We start from the raw sequence: 16,796 nt of genomic DNA, 5'->3' as shown, positions 1-16,796 counted from the left end.
AGAAAACTTAGATGTTCAGAAATTAGAGATGTTTACTGGTTATATTTTCTTCATTTGCACATGGAAATTAGACTAGAGCAACTCTCTGGAGAGTCTTTCCCTGAAAGGAGGTACACGTGAGGCATTCAATGCTAGTTCCCCACTTTGTGCTTTCTGAAAACATAGATCAGAAAAGTGATGTCCCAGGGAGTTCTAGGAACTCCCACTTTTTTCCACACTTAACTTAGTGCTCATTGATCCTATAATTTCCTCATACTCGTGATCTCACGTTTCTTTCTCTCTGAAACACTAGTAGACACTGAAATGTAATTTCCAATATAAATGGAAGGCACGTGGAGCCGATGCTGTCTACCGCTTGATCTTTTATCAGTGGGGTAGATTTGGCAAGAGAAGAATGTTCTGGACCATTCTAGAAACAAAGAATGCACACTAATTCTTACAGGCTCAGAACAGACCCTCTTTCTTAACACAGAGTCAAGCAAACAGTGCCATACTCACGCAAACACTTTTCAATTCAGACCACTCTCTATCACGATGTGTGCCTGGGTGTGTGTGTACAATATGGGTGCCCACAGAGGTCAGAGGCATCTGACCCCCGCCACTCCCCGAGAATGAAGTTACTGGAAGTTATGAGCCACCTGTCATGGGTGCTAGAAACTGAACCTGCAAGAGCAGTAAGCCTTCTTAACCACTGAGCTCTGTCCCCAGCCCGTTCTCTGTTCTTCTAACTGCACGTGACTCAGTTGTGTGTGTAAACCAAGTTTTGTCTATTACTCAGATGCTGATGGACAGCCAGGCTGAATCAATATCTTGGCTGCTGTACCACAACCAACACAGATGCACAGGGCTGATGAGCTAGAACCAGGTCTAGCTAATCCAGGTCCAGCTGGGTTATAGGATTATTCTGTTCTTGGGTTTATGAGAGAGCGGGACACATTTACTTCAGAGCATCACTTATCAGGATCCCTCTCTTCGGCTTTCACCAGAATTTATTCTTGGTTTCCTTAATGCTAGACTCTGTGAGGTAAAATAGAAGCTTAATTAACTTACGATTTGTATGTCCCTGATGGCTAAGGATGTTGAACATTTTTCATACATTTATTGACCATCTGTATGTTTGCTTTGGAGAACCCTTTGTTTAATTTGCCCACTTATTGGTTGGATGATTTGATTGGATGATATATTGATTGGATGATTTGCTTTTTAAGTTTTAAAATTATTTATATAGCCTGTATATTAAAACCTTGTCAGATATATACCTGTGAGATTTTTTTTTTCAGTTGCGTAAGTTGTCTCTGTTGTGTTCTTTTCTGTGCAGAAACATTTTATTTCATGCAATTCCACTCGTCAATTTTTGGAATTCTTCCTTGAATTATTAGAGTGCTTTGCCTATGTGTACATCTTGAGGTTATTTACGCCAGCATTTTCTGAGTCTCACATCCGGGTCCTTTTTCCACCAAGACTCCATTTTTGTACGAAGTGAGAGACAAAGGTCTATCCTCACTCTTCCACAGATGTAGAAGCAGGTTTTTTGAGCACCCTGTGTGGAGGAGGCTGCCTTTTCTAATGTATATGGGTTTTGGCACCTTTGAAGAAGAAAGAGAAAACAGGTGACTTTCCCTGTGCAGGTTTATTTCTGGGTCTTCTATTTCTTTGGTGCATGTGTGCTTGTTGTAATTTGAAATTAGCATTGTGACACGTCTGCTGTTCTTTCTACTGTGAGATTGTTGTCATTGCTTGGCTATTGGGAGTATTCCCCCTTGAGTTTCAGTTTAAGGAGATTTTCTGTTTGTGTTTGGTTATGTTTTGTTTGTTTCCTGTTTTCTGTGGCATGTCATTAGTCCTAAAGGACCCTTAGAGGATAACTTGATTCATATCATGTAATTCAGTTGGATTTTTTAAAGCTTCTTTCTGCCTGCTTCAATGCCTCAAGATTAGAGTGGTCCTTAAAATTTGAGATGCAGCCCCTATCAGACTCTTCCAGGAGTGAGGCAGGTTCTAGATTCATGTCTTAACAGTGTCTGCATCTTTGTGTTCAATAGATATCACATAATTATACTGTGACATAAAACCAAGAAATAGATAATAGAGAAAGGGCTGTAAATCATCCAGTTCTTTGTGTTGTCTGCGTCTTGAGGCTCTGGCAGAGGTTACCATACTGAAAATTACCTACAATGAAGCCGTCTTCCGACCTTAGCTTGTTGCTGCAGTTCCCCGCCAGCTCAGTTACTGTCACTTAACCTTTAACCTAGGAGACAACTCCCACTGTCTGCTACCAAGTTAAGACAAAAGTTTCCCTAGCAGCCAAGTCTCCTCTGCCATGTGCTTTAGGAATCTCTCAAGGTGGACCAGATTTAGGGCAGGATTGAGAACAAGGGTCATGTTTTATTTTTCTCTTTCACATTGTGATTTCCAAACAGTATTTTTTAAAAAAATCACTACAGCAGAACGTTTTTTGTCTTTTCCTATTTTGTATGTAGAAGTGAAAGCAGTGTGCTTATAGAAGTGTGTGCCTGCCCTTCGGCATCTGCTCACCTTTAACTCTGCTCCCATATGGAAGGTCAAGAGACACGTCCTGTTTGATTCGAGCATTATAAAAACCCTCATTTGTTCAATAGAAGTCTGGATAACACGGAGGTAGACAGGCTGCTTAGTTTCCCAACAGCATCCACACATTAGATGCAATATTGTAAGTTATTATACTGTGTTACTTATTTTACAGAATAGAGCATTGAATCTTGCCGAACATAATTTACCTGTGGGCACACAGCTACAGGTTTCACATGGCTTGGGAAACAGAATCTCTGTGTGTGAGTGTGTATGTGTGTGTGAGTGTGTGTGTGTGTATGTATGTATGTATGTATGTGTGTACAAGTGTGTGTATGCATGTGTGTCTGTATGTGTATGCGTGTATGCTTGCTATTTTCAGATTCCACTAAACTGTTTCCTTCTCCTTGTGTATCTCCAGGCTGATGATATTGAGCTCATTCTTGACTAAATATCTACTATAGACTGTGTGACTCGTACACATTACCACAGGGGTCTCCACCACTCTAAAACCAGGACCTGCCATCTTATATGTGACAAAACACAGGCTCAGAAGTCCTGGAAAAAATGATCATGCTAAAAATGTAGCAATATGCAGACCCCAACACAGTCTATCCTTCTTATTCATGCCTTCTATATTTGTAGAACCACAAAGTCTGCTACAATGCACTTGGCATCCAAGCATCTGTGCAAAGAAAACTTCTCCAGTTGCTGGTAAATGTGTTCAGAGAGTTGAGGCTTTGAATGACGTGGCACATGGTCCCAGCTGAGGTGGAACATAAAAGCATCCAGCCTATGACGGCTCTCATATTCTCAACAAGGATTCTTTCTGCCTTTTTGTCAGTGCCATGGTTTCTGAACAGTTGTGCCTATGTGGGGAATGTCACAGTTTAAAATGCTACCATGCATAGGGCTACAATGAAGCCTAGTGCTCTCAAGTACAAGATGGCTATGAGGTACCATCTAAAGAAAATGCATGTATGGGATACACTTTTTTGAGTAGGAGTCATACTACTATTGGCTGGGATATCCCACGAGACATTCTACTTATTAATACATACACACGAATAGAATATACTGTAGCTATATACTTAAATATTATATGCAAAGACTGTGTGGATGTGTGTTTATAAAAGTACAAACAGCAAGGCTATGTTAATCATCTGATGGAGATATTGTGAGCAGAAGACTGCAAGAGTCTAAGCCTACATCTCCTAAGACCATGGTATTGTTCACGCCTCACTAACTCAGTTTTGACCATGATCTTACAGAACATGTGACACACGTATGGTTACAGTCAACTGTATTTGCTTCTAGATCCTTAATTTGTCTACTAGCCATACCCAGACCCTCTCCACCATCCCACAAATCCGTAATGTCCTGTCTTATGTGATGCACCTCTGATGTCCACCCAAGCTTCCCACAAGTGATAGATTCCCTTCTCCCCAGCTATCCTGCACACTAGCCACCACCACCCACTCAGACTTCACACCAACTCTTTCCTGCAGTTCTGCTGAGATAGCCAATAGACGCTCACCATCATTATGAAAGAAACAAGGGAGTGCACATTAAAGCAAACTCATCAAATATTTACTTAAATTGATTTAGCTTAGAGCAAGTTCATATACATAAGTAATTTGTACTTAGTGAGAGTCAGATTCTGAAATGAACATGGAAAATATGGGACAAGACGTAGTCTTTAAGGCTCCTTCCTAAGCATCTTCTTCCGGTTGCTGAGGTCACATTGCAGTGTAGAAAGATAGACATGCACACACATATTATCACACTGTACAACAGTGTCTCATCTATGCCAGGAACCTTCTGGAATTTAACGCTTTCTCGGATGGATATTGCCTCTCTTCTACAAGCAAACAAGGACTAAATTAGTGATGGTGGTACTTTCCATCTTGCAGAGGGCACTGAAAAACTATAGTGAGTTTACATTGTGATACCTCCCTTGACTCCAACACTCACAGATTTGCTCGAAAGCTCATGATGCTGGCTTTTCTCCCGCTTCCGAGAAAACAGAAGATGACACAGATGGGGAATCCAGGGACATGGGTTCAAGCCCAGTTTTACCACACATGGATAGTTCTAAGCATGTCACAGACACTTCCCTGAATTCAAAGCTCCTCATCTGAAAGATGTGGGATTATCTACATGTCTCCCCTAAAGATGGTAATCATGAAAGGAGGCCAACGCTTTGTCTAGAGGATTTTGTGCCTCACAAAGCATTGCTCACTGTGTTATCTTGCTGATGTTCACATCCACATGGCCGTTCTGAGCATGCTTTTGCAAACAGAGAGTTAGGACTTCTTGTAAAAGGAAGTCAGTTTTGTGGGACTGGGGATATGGATCTTTGGGTAAAAGCAATCTTGAGGACCTGAGTTAAGGTGCACAGCATCTGCGTGTAAGTCAGACATGGGACCTAGCCTGTAGTGACAACACTGTGGAGAGCAGAGACAAGGTGGGCTTACTGCCAGACATTCTGGTTTTGGCTTCAGAGAAAGACCTTTTCTCAGGTCAACAAAATACTGGGAGATGAAGGAGCATTTTCTGCCTCCTCCTCTCGCCTCTGAGTGAGCACAAAGACATAGTACGTACACTAGTGTGTGCATGTAATGCATATACATGCACATGTGCACAAACCCAAATAAGATAAATATAAAAAAAGAAATTTATGGTTTTGAAACTACAGTTAAAAAAAAAACAACTTAGGACTAGATAGTGGGTCATGCCCAAAACAAACATTAAGGAAGCTGAGACAGGAGGATAGCCACAAATTCAAAACCAGTTTTTGAGACCAGATATAAAATCTTGTCTCAAACAAAACAAAACTTAGTGTGCATTAATCCCTCACAAGAAGGAAAATTAATGCAATAAAGGAATTGGCCCAAACATACTTTTGCCTACTTTAAATTAAATGGATCATTGAGTGACTCTGAAGCTCGGGTCAGGATCTCCCCTTTAGGACATATGTTCCAGAGTCAGAATTTAAAATAAATTATACGAAGTTACTGTTTGCTCCCCTGGGGGACCTAAGTTAATACGTCAATAAAGACGTCCTTGTAATAGCAAAAGTTTTGTCCCCACATCTAATGTGGTCTTCTTTGACTTAAGTTTTCTTCATTCTAGAAGGTCTAGGTGATGCAGCCATAGCAACGCAACCCTGAGACCGTGGTGGCTTTTCAGACAAAGGTTTATATTCACTCGAGCTGCCTACCCACTCTGTCATGTCTCTCCACCTTCATTTATGTAATTCCAGAACCCAAGATGGTGAAGATACTGACAGCCTTGAGCATGGCCAGTCACCAAAGTAGTGGGGGAAAAAGACTCCCGTGGGATGCTACCAGCAAGTAATGGCTCTAACTAGACTCAGCACACATCACTTCATTCCCAGACTCTCAACAGCTAACTATAAACATCCGAGGCACACTGGTAGGGCATGGCCGAAAGGAGGAAGAACTAGGAATGTATCGCAGGTGGCATATAACAGATGGGAAAGAATACTAAGAGATTTTATACCCATAATCTTAAGTGTTCCATGGGCCAAGGTTAATGGAAAGCAAAAGGGACTAGGGTCCTAGCAGGGCTGCTTCTGTAGTCTTTATGATTCAAACCTTTGGGTGTCTAGCAGTCCCATCCTCTGCTACACAATGCTAGATTTGAAAACTGATGAAGGTTATATGATACTGGTGTGCCACAATTTGGTGACACTAAAGTGTTCCTAGTGTATTTTTTATGCTTTGAAACACATTTATTATTTTGCACTAATTATGCCATAGCATGCTGAAACCTTACAAGGAATTTTTTTTTTTATATACTGAGGACCTCATTTGAAAAACAGATTTTCTAGAGAGGATTGCCTTTACATGAGACTTTGTTTATCCTTCGTTACAATGACAGACAACCTAGAACAAGGCCAGGAAAAGCATGCTGCATCCTTGGTGTCTGAACCATGTAGATCGTTTGCTTCCTGAGAGTTGAGAATACCCCAGAGAGAGGGAAGCATCCTGAAAGGCTAGAAAGCTTTTATATGCACTGTGTTTGTACATGGACACTGAAGAATATTCTCTCCTCCTGGGAAGCTTGATAGTAGGAAGCCATCTAGAATTCAGGTGGGGTTTGCAGACTACCTTCTCCAACATACAGACATTCTCTTGGGTTTTAAATGAAAATGTCTAGACAGAAAAGTTTGAAGTTTAAAGGGGAGTATTTCAAAATGCAGTTAGCAAGTTAGGGAGGGGCAGGCAGGCAGCTACGAACGCCAGCAGAGGAAACGCTTACATAATTTGCAGAAAACGAGACATGTCTCTAGAAGTGTTTCCCTGCTGTATTACTGGAATGCGAAAGTCTAAATATGGTAATGTGAGGCAGGGTTGAATTTGGTGGGAATCAAAATGTGCTTCATTTTACAATCCCACAGAGGGAAAAACATCTTGGCAGCTAGATGAGACTACAGGAGAATGAAGATTCATACCAACATCAGTCAGAATTATTCTTATAGAATTATCTGCATCCCAAACACAGGGCATACTTAATATACTGTTACTCAACATCCTTTTAATTATTCTTTTCATTAATTTTTCCTAGTTGTTTCTAAGTATTATATGCCTTTAGTGGAATAATCTTATTTTTATGATCTCAGAGAAAGCAGATGGGGGGATAATTACGGCAGGTATAAGCTGGCTCTGTGGGTGTTCATTTTCCAATATACGTGGAACCTTGCAAAGGTCTGCTTATCAAAGACCATTTTATGTAGAAACAGCCTGGGAATACTTGTTGGTATTTCTTTCACTGTTACCATTCAGCCCTAAATGTCTTAATTCCCATTTTACAGTTGCTCTGTGAAGCATAATAGGCACTTGAAGCACGTAGCTTGAATAGGAAAGAAACTACAGAAGCCAAGGAGGATTTTAATTACAAACTCCACTTCACCAAAATTGCCAGCAACAGAAGTACGGCTGTGCAAATGTTCAGGTTCAAATGGGGCAGTGTGAGAAAAACATTTGCAGTTGGGTGAGCCTCTCCCTACTCAGTGATACAGTTAAAAGGACAAGCTCCCTGGCTTCTGACAAGTAGGCCCTGTGTGACCTACCATGAGAAGCAGAGGTAAGATGATGCTGATCCAAGTGGGCTGAGGATGTAAATGAAAAGGTGATGGTGACTCATGGCCAGAGAAGAGTGGTTCTCCAGCCAAATTTACCTGGAAACCAGCCATGCTAGTGATGGCTTTGGAGACAAGACAACGTCACATCATAGTAATAGTCCTTAACGCATAGTCCTTAGTGTGGAATGAATGACATCCAAGCCACCATCACAGGAAGATGTGCATAGAAAGCCAGGGATGAGTGGGAGCTTACAGAGTCTGGATTTGGAATTAGCAGGAGTAAGGAACTTGAAGACTTGGGCTTCTATCTCATCGGTGGGAAAATTGTTTTGTATTTTCTTATAGAACCACTGGGAGGAATTACCCACTATAAAAGGCTGAAAATACCACCTTGATTTGCTCATCTAGAAAGAAGAACATCTAGGGCTGGCATTTCTTACTTTATACATCTCTCAACTCAACTCATGATGCCCTCCAATGCCTTCATGGACTTCACACAAAGAAATGGAGGCCAAACAGATTGTACTGTAACTATGTGAGGAGTCTATCCACCACGGCTAGCATTAAGATTGGAGATTCTCTCACTGGCCCTCAATGGTCCCATCCATGATTCTAGGAAGCCTGTGGGCCACCAAGATCCTTTCTATCATTGCTTAGTTCCTCAAACTGGATCATCATTCCACAGGCTATTTCTTTTCATTCTGTGCACTTAGTGGGGAATCCACACAGAACTATAGGCGACTCCCCAGAGTCAGAAGCTGAATCCATGAGCTAACACCTACTGTTCTAGGCCTCATGACCACCCACAGCTCCAAGAACTGGTGACAGAATTACAGATAACCAGCCTGCAGGTCTTTAAATACTCACCATATAGACCAGCATATAAGTGCAGCGTGGGCAATGAATAATCTATATTAAGTATGGACTCCTTTTAGGAGTAATCTTCATGGCATACCCTGTAACAACAAAACCCATTCAGTCCTCACAATTATACAATAAGAGTGACATTATTATCCTTGTGGTTCAGATGAAGAAAATGAAGCCAAGCAGGGTCAAAGGTTAAGGGAAAAACACATATGAAGATCTTCTGGAACATTTCCTGGGACTTATGATACCCAAGAGATACTTTTAAAAGTATGTATAGCAGCTAGCTGTGTCCCCACAGATAGGTTGTCAGAATCATAGCTGACATTGTCCTTGTTGTTACCCTTAGGGCCCAGAACAAGCTCCACTCTTTGCTAGGTATTTTGGGAAATTTCCAGTAAGTTGTTGAGTGAGTGAATGGTGGTGATTACCATGTGAATGACGTCACTCTGTGGATCCAGTGGGACCACTCGGGGGATCACATGGCTGGTGGCAATCAATCACAAAGACTATTTGCTGAGACAATTCACTACTGCAGAGGCAAGGAGAAGTCGGCCATAAGAAAGGAAAATATTGTTAAGTAGCAAATTAAACCTGGTCATCTTGGCCACTGGCCTTGGAGGCATGGTTGTAAAGACACGCACTCAAAGGCATTTGGTAGTGTGCATCTTTGCCACACTGATAAGCTCCAACACAAGGAAGGCGTCAGAAATGCTTTTATTTTCTGATTTATTTTCTATGAAAATGTTCCTGCCCACCAACAAGATACAAAGGGCAACTTAATAGGCACACAGTTATTAAAAATTAATCTCAAATGCAGTTATCTGAGGGTTTTCTTATTTTACTGTTATTAAAAATGCACACAGATTCTATGAAGTATTTTCAGCCTACAACAGATCTCAGAAAACAGTTTCCTTATCATTAAAGTGGAAACTAAGCACTGTGGCAGTAAATGTTCTTTTCCTATGACCAAGTTCTCTTAATCTTGGGGTCAGAAAAATAAATGTCAGAGGAAATAGTACTTTTATTTAATAAAGCGAAATAGAAATGAAGAGATCTGACCAGTCACACACAAAAATAAAGCATCTCTTTTTCCAGTTCCTATTAGACCTTTTGCTTTAATAACATTCTAAAGTGATGTTTCAAAATATTTCTTTCTGCTCTAAAAATTAAATAGGGAAAACTCCATAAGAAAGATTTCAAAAGGCCTAACAGCCACTAAATATCTACGCTGAAAGCACTGGGCACGTTGGGAAGGAAATATTTTTTAGCTTTGGTGAATAAGGAGCAATTTAAAACAACTGCAGAGAAGGTATTTTCCTGGCAAGCAAAGGTCTCTGTGGCAGACAACTGCATTTCTTTACTAATATGGAGCAATAGCCTTCTTAAAACCTGCAGCTCGGGATCTGACTAGCCCATTCATTCCTAAAAATACTTCTTTCATAAGGCTATGTTTAGCTGTTTTCACTTCAGATTTAAACAGGAACCGATAGTACTAGCTATTTGCTTTCTTCATTTGAATTTTTCCCCCTTAGGACAGAGACTATCCTGCCATGCCATGGCACACAGCGGGCAACACCCAACACACGCACCAGGCTTTGCACAGGCTCTGCCACCCACACACTGGCACAGGCAGGAGTATTCAGAGACCTGCTTTGAAAGCTTGTTCTCTTTCCAAGCTTATTTAAGTTTTCAAATAGCGGAAATGTGCATTTTTGCCAAAATAAATCTCCTGTCTTCAGTAGCCGTTCTTGCTTGTTTGATTTTTGACAAGAACTGTTGAAGTCAAAACCTTATCTAAAAATCAGCATTGCTAAAGCCGTAACTGTTCTGGGTTTTGTTCCTTTATCTTTTTGATAATTAAAGCAAGTGTGAAGAGCGAATGGTTTTAATTCAACCACACTATATTTCTTTTGGATTCTGTAATGCGCCATAAATTTGCATTAATGATCACCTGCTCCTGGAACCTCGGAAGTGCGGGCTTGGAAGAACTTCTGCATGTTTTATGGGCCTCAAGGACCCAAGTCTTGTCCACGGTAGATGCCTTAGAGAAATAGAACTCAGTAACTGACTGGTTGTTGCAGACCTTGGCTGAAAGACCGACTGGTCAGGGCAGACGCTAATACCAGCACTGGGAGGTTTATCTGTGGTCAATGTAAATGCACATTTTAAATGCTATAGGATTCACAATACCTCAGGTTTCACAAGTTTTTTTTTATATAGAAATGGCTTGTATGGGAGGCCAGGCTGGTTAAGTTTATATATCCTTTAAATCTTCCATGAGAAATAACTACGCTCCATGATCTACCCAGTCTCTGTCATCTTAAACTCAAAGCAGCCATGAGTATCGGAGAGCCAAGCTCTGTGAAGGAATCTTGTCTGGATAGAAACAGTTATGTAATGCCTAGCACTATAGAACTAGGAAGGACTAGGATCTCATAGCCATTAACCTGGCTGTCAGTTAAGCAAATAATCAACGTTTGCTTTCTTCCTTCTGTGTGTTTGCTGTCGTGCATCCTGTTCCTATAACAGAGGACGGGTATTTTAGAGGGTGCACTCATTCCTAGTATGAGAAGAAGGTCAGGCTCAGATGGAGTTTGCACATGGCATCTGTTTTGACAGGAATGGAGTCTTATGAGGACTGTGTACATGTACACAGGAGTCTACAACCCCATGAGATGGATGAGACAATACTTTTACAAACAGAAAACCTGAGGCTCGAAGACAAATAGCACACAGAAAGCCCAGTTTTAAGTCTTATCCTATAACCTAACAGCATTCATGTTTCCTGTCGACACTAATTTTATTGTCTCTATTGTAACAAAACTGCAGCATCAACAGATACAGAACCACCAAAGAGCCAAACACCAGGTGAGCCCCAGAAACAGTTCGTTTTCTAAACTTAGTACTCAAGCTGAAAGCTTTATAATGTCCTGTGCAACTAGATAGGACTAAGATCTCAGAGCCATTAACCTGGCTGTCCCATATTCAGTTCCCTGGAAATTTGTACATAGTGATCTCCTTCCTTGTTCCTATCTGTAAATCGACACTTGCCCTTCAGGTGTGAGTAAAGTGGAACTCGCAGCAAAAGCCATCTTAGTGTGTTTGTGGAACACAATGACTCGACAACACAGGACAGTTTAACTCGTCAAGGAATTTAGATGCCAAGATAATCAATTGGGATCAAGGGTTGTTTTCCGATCACTTTTCCAATGTCTTCCTTTCCATGGGAGGAAGCTGAGGTTCTCTGTAAGCTCATTTCGTCCAGTATTAATCGCAGTACAAGAGTACAAGTCAGTGTTTATGTCCCCCCCCCCCAACTGTGGGAATCCCTGGCTGTTTCTTATTAAACTATTAGTTTAGCCTAAAATTGTTTTGGTTCCTGTTTATGGGTGAGTTTAATAACTGCTATCTTCATAATAAGAGATATAATAATGTTTATCCTTTTATTTCCTTTGAGGATCTTAGACTATGCTTTATCATTAATTAAAGAATCGGCCAAGCCACCTATTAAATAAATATTATTAACCTCATTTATAAAGGAAATGAAATTCCGAGCAATTAGGGAACAGAGGAGCATGATGCCCCCAGTTACTGATTACAGTGGACATTCTGTAACCCCATAATCAGCACAAACACTGCTATTGCCACCCCTAGTACTTTAGTCCATGAACTAAAATAAACTCAACAAGTTGGCAGTGAGCTGTTTCTCTGAACTAGGGGTGTGTGAAGTGTTAAAACCAGGGAGCCTCCAACTCTGTACAATACCCTTCTTAGATAGTATGTTAGAGACAGTCGGTAGAGACACCGAGATAATTGCCTGAAAGTGTGGAAGGCTGGGTCCAGGTCTTCTTATGAGAGAAGTGTTATGGGGCTTGAAGGTGGTAGTGACCACACTGAGCTGGAGAGGCAGGAAAAGTCATTAAGAAGAAAGCAGTTTTGAGCTGGTTCCGTAAGGGTAGGAAATATTACAGTGATAAGATATTAAAGAAAATTACATATTTATTCATTTTAACCAATATTTTACAAGCACATGAGCAAAGGTCTCTTCTAATCTCTGAGACAGAGGCCGTGAGATGGCACAGGAAGCAGCAACTGTGGAGATGAGCCTTATCTGACATCTCCGGCATCAGCATCGGATTCCTTTCCTAAGAATATGCAAAGGAAAGCAAAGGGTCCTTTCCCCTGGCATTTGGGTCTGGAAACAGCCTCAGGCAAAGAAACAAGTGGTGAAGAAAGAAACTCAACGAAATTCATCTCGTTCACAGACTTTGAAGGCAGTGGGTCTAAGGGTAATTCTCCAAGAGAGATGAATGTTCAGGAGGTTAAAAGGAAAGGTTCCCAACCTGGGCGTGAGGGCACACTGCTGCAATCTCAACACTCAGGAGGCTGAAAATGGTGAGTTCAAGGCCAGCCTAGCTTAAATAGTGTGTCCAAAAACAAATAGAAAGCCTCTATCTCAAAAACAAATTAAATTTAAAAAGAAAAAGCAAGGACAGACAACCAGTTCTGGGAAGTGGTTGTTGGCTTTGCCTCCTCAGTGGCAGGGTAGGTTATGACCTGTGAAGGGGGCAGGGCAGAGGGGTCAACAGGATTGAGAAACTGTGGAGAAAGTTAAATGCTAGGATGCAGAACACTGGTAGAGCATCCATCTATCCATTGGAAGATTTGATAGACCCGGGGAGATGACTCCTCAGCTAAGGGTGTTTCTTGATGGTACAGAGGATCCAATTCAGTTTCCAGCATCCAGGTCAGATGGCTCACCCCCATCTGCAACTCAGCTTCAGTGTTACAGTGTTGAGATTGCAGCTTCAGGTCAGCTGCCCTCCTCTGACCTCCATGGGCACCCCAGCACACAGAAACATGCACATTCTCATTCAATATCTCTCTCTCTCTCTCTCTCTCTCTCTCTCTCTCTCTCTCTCTCTCTCTCACACACACACACACACACACACACACACACACACACACACACAAATAAATCCTTAAAGAAAATAAAAAGAAAGATACAATGGTTTGTAAATTCCTCTCCCTCCTTCTTCCCTCCTTCTGTCCCTTCCTGCCTCCCTCCTTCCCTTCCTCCCTTCCTCCATTCTCTTTGCCCCCCCCCATCTTTTACCCCTTTCCTCCTTAAGAGAAAAAAAAAATGCCCGTGGAGCTAAAGAAAGGAAATTAACATGTCAACATAAATAAAACCAAAAACGAGATAAGCGTGAGTTTCCATGATTAGAGGGAACACTGAGGGACACACATGTCTGGGGAACAGAACAGGAGGGGATGGGAAACAGCTCTTTTCCCAGAGATCCTTCATTATGCTACATTAACACGTGTGTTTGGTTAAAATAAGGAATGGTTGAATGTTTTCGCACTTTTTACTGCTCTCGAGTCAGTAATGTGAATACAAGGCTCTAAACATTTATCACACCGCAGGTTTTACCAGCTCACGATGTGTAAGTGCACGGCTCAGGAAAGGATGTCACAGCGGCTGCGTGCCCGGACCCCTCTTCCACCCTTCATTTAGGGGCCATCCTTGGTTTAATTGATTAGCTGAGACAATTAGTGGGTCACAGCTCTGCTGAGCAAAGGAACTAATTTCTACAGCTTCTCATATTTGAGTTCTGAGCTACGGGGGCGGGGAGAGAGGGAGGAACGTTATGGAGCTCACGAGCTGAGATTAAGGATTGTTCTATGAAAGGCTTGTTGAGCAGTTACACAGATGAAGAAGAGGGTGAAGAACGGGACAAGTTCTCCGAGCATCAGAGAGAAGCCCACACAGCAGTTAGAGCATGTTCTCTAGACCCAAAAGCCAAAAGTCTTTTAATAACAAAAGGCCAGGGAAGGCAAGACTGGATTATTTAAGCAGAACAAGTGGGCTACAGATAACAAGAGGCAATAACAGATAACAGATAACAATCCATCCAAACAGAACCAATAAATTCTGAACTGGGTGGAGACAGTCACAGAAGTTCACAGGAAAACAAGAAGAAGCAGGTAGACCTAAGTCATGGATGTGGTGCTTGTTTGTGTGCGTGTGCATGTGTGAGTCTAAGCATCTCTGTGTGAGTGCGTGAGTGTGAGCATGTGTGTAAGAGAGTGTGAGTGTGTGAGAATGTTGGAGGAGTGTGTGGTTGTGTGAGTGTATGTGAGAATGTCAGGGGCATGTGTGGGTGTGAGTGTGTGTGTAAGCCTGTGTAAGGAGTATGTGAGTGTGAGCTTGTGTGTATGAGTGTGTTGTGTGTGTATATATGAGTGTGTAAGTGTGTGTGAACATATGTATGAGCACGTGTGTGAGAGTGTGTATATGAATAAGAGTGTGTGAATGTGTGTGTGAGTGTGTGGGAAAGAGTATATGTTTGGGTATGTGTGTGAGTGTGTGTATTGGTGTGGAAGGAGAGAGTGTGTGTCTCTGAGTGTGTATATGAGAGAGTATGAGTGTATATGTTAGCATGTGTGTGAGCATCTTTGAGTGTGTGTGTGTGTGTGTGTGTGGCAGAGGACACTGTAGGTGTTAATCTCAGCAGTGTTCACATTTTTTCTTTCTTTTTCTTCCCTCATTTTTCTTTCTTTCCTTTTGATAAAGTCTCTCTATACTCATAAGGCAAACACTTGCTGGCTGAGCTGTCTCCAGCCTTGCCAAGGTTGTGATGCACACACAGGAGAGTGGGGCTGTTTTCATGGTCTGGCCTCTTAGGTGCTTTTTTGTAGTTGTTTGAAATAGTGTCTCCCACTGTAGCTCAGGCTGGACTGTAGCTCACTGTAGCCCACACTCCCTGCTCCAGCCTCGTGAGTGTTCTGTTTGGAAGCAGAAACCTTCACTGCTGGCTTGGTCTTTGGCTGTTAACTAAAAAATTTCTTTACCTCTTCTGCCCTGCATTGCCAGACCTTTGTAGTTAAATTTAGGGCATCTGAGAATCCTTTTCTATCATTAAAAGCACTTGCAAAAAAAAAAAAAAAAAAAAAAAAAAAAAAAAAAAAAGCCATCAGTTCTGAAACCTAACATACACAGTCACAGGAGTTATGTCCATATATGTTTCCATGTAAACTCAAATAAAACATCATGAATTTTGAAGAATAACCAAGTCAAAGAAAAATTTAGAATACCACATACAGATGGCATTTGTGTGTGTTTTAATTGATTTAGAAAGCTGAAGGAAATTGGGGATTTAAAAAAAAAACAATTCTCATTTCAGATATGTTTTGGGTCAAAAATCCCAGATATAGAAAAATAGATACTTTAAAGTGTTCTATGTTACAGCCATTATTAATGAAGTCATTAAAGTGTATGTTACAAATTTACTCTCACCAAAGATAGCTTCCTGGGAATTCAGCCTCCAAATTAAGAAGTTAGTAAAGACTAAATTAAGTGCTACCCTGCTACTCCAGAGGGTTCGGTGCAGCATATTAAAGCGAAGAGGCAAACATCGCAGGGGTTGGAAGTGAGAGCATTTGGTTATCATCGCGCCCACCTCCTTTCTCAGAAGGGCAGCAGCCATTCATCTTTCTAATGTCATGGTGGGGGACGTGTTTTGTGAGGGATGCTCCTGGGACCACTAGACCCACTTTTCCTCAGAAAGCGATGCTCATGTGCTCGTGGTGAAAACAGCCCTGGACGGAAAATCAATGCTGAAGGCTGGGAGTTAAGCTGAGTGTTTAGACTGTGCCCTAGAAAGGGACTCGCTGGGGCCAACTTCTATCAGAGAGGTAGAACTTTGAAAACAGCACTTAAGTGGGGCCTGTGGGGTCATGAGTTACAGAAAGACATCTTCCCTCTTTCTCAAAAGGGCAAATGGCTTAGCTAGCCCAAAGCAGCTGCACTTCCCTGATGCTTGCTCCCCTTGCCCAAGGCATAAAGGTGCACAGACCCCAGAAGCTATCTTGGCCTGGATGGATGGACTTTCTGCACAGACTCTGCCTTCCCAAAATTAAGCACACAGTGTTCATCCTGGTTGTCCACAATTATGCATCTTGTGGAATTTGACGTTCTTGAACTACATGTTCATAAACAGAAGTATATTTTTACCTGAAGTGTGGGGTATGATCTGGTTGGCCTCATAAGATATGCATGGTGGCTCAATGTCCTGTAGCTGGGAAATGGCAAACTGATTATCATATAGAACATGGATGAGATGTCTGCTTCATCATGGATTCGTCTCTTCGTTCATGTTTTAAAACTCTGGCATGAGATGACATTAAGAGATGGAGCCATTGAGGGCAGTTTCCCATGGTAAGAAGATAAAGAGACAGGTCTACATTCTCTTGGCCATGGGACAACATT

At 41.7% G+C, this 16,796-nt stretch overlaps 1 protein-coding gene across 1 annotated transcript in view; it reads left to right on the top strand.

Annotated features, from left to right (window-relative positions):
* Gpc6 (glypican 6) overlaps positions 1-16,796 on the top strand; it is a 1,004,917-nt gene that overhangs the window by 834,446 nt on the left and 153,675 nt on the right. The gene's annotated exons all lie outside the window — the stretch shown is intronic.

Source organism: Arvicanthis niloticus, chromosome 3, assembly GCF_011762505.2.
Source record: "Arvicanthis niloticus isolate mArvNil1 chromosome 3, mArvNil1.pat.X, whole genome shotgun sequence".
NCBI lineage: Eukaryota > Metazoa > Chordata > Mammalia > Rodentia > Muridae > Arvicanthis > Arvicanthis niloticus.
Note: the sequence above shows the minus strand (reverse complement) of the source record. Positions and strands in the feature narration are given on the sequence as shown.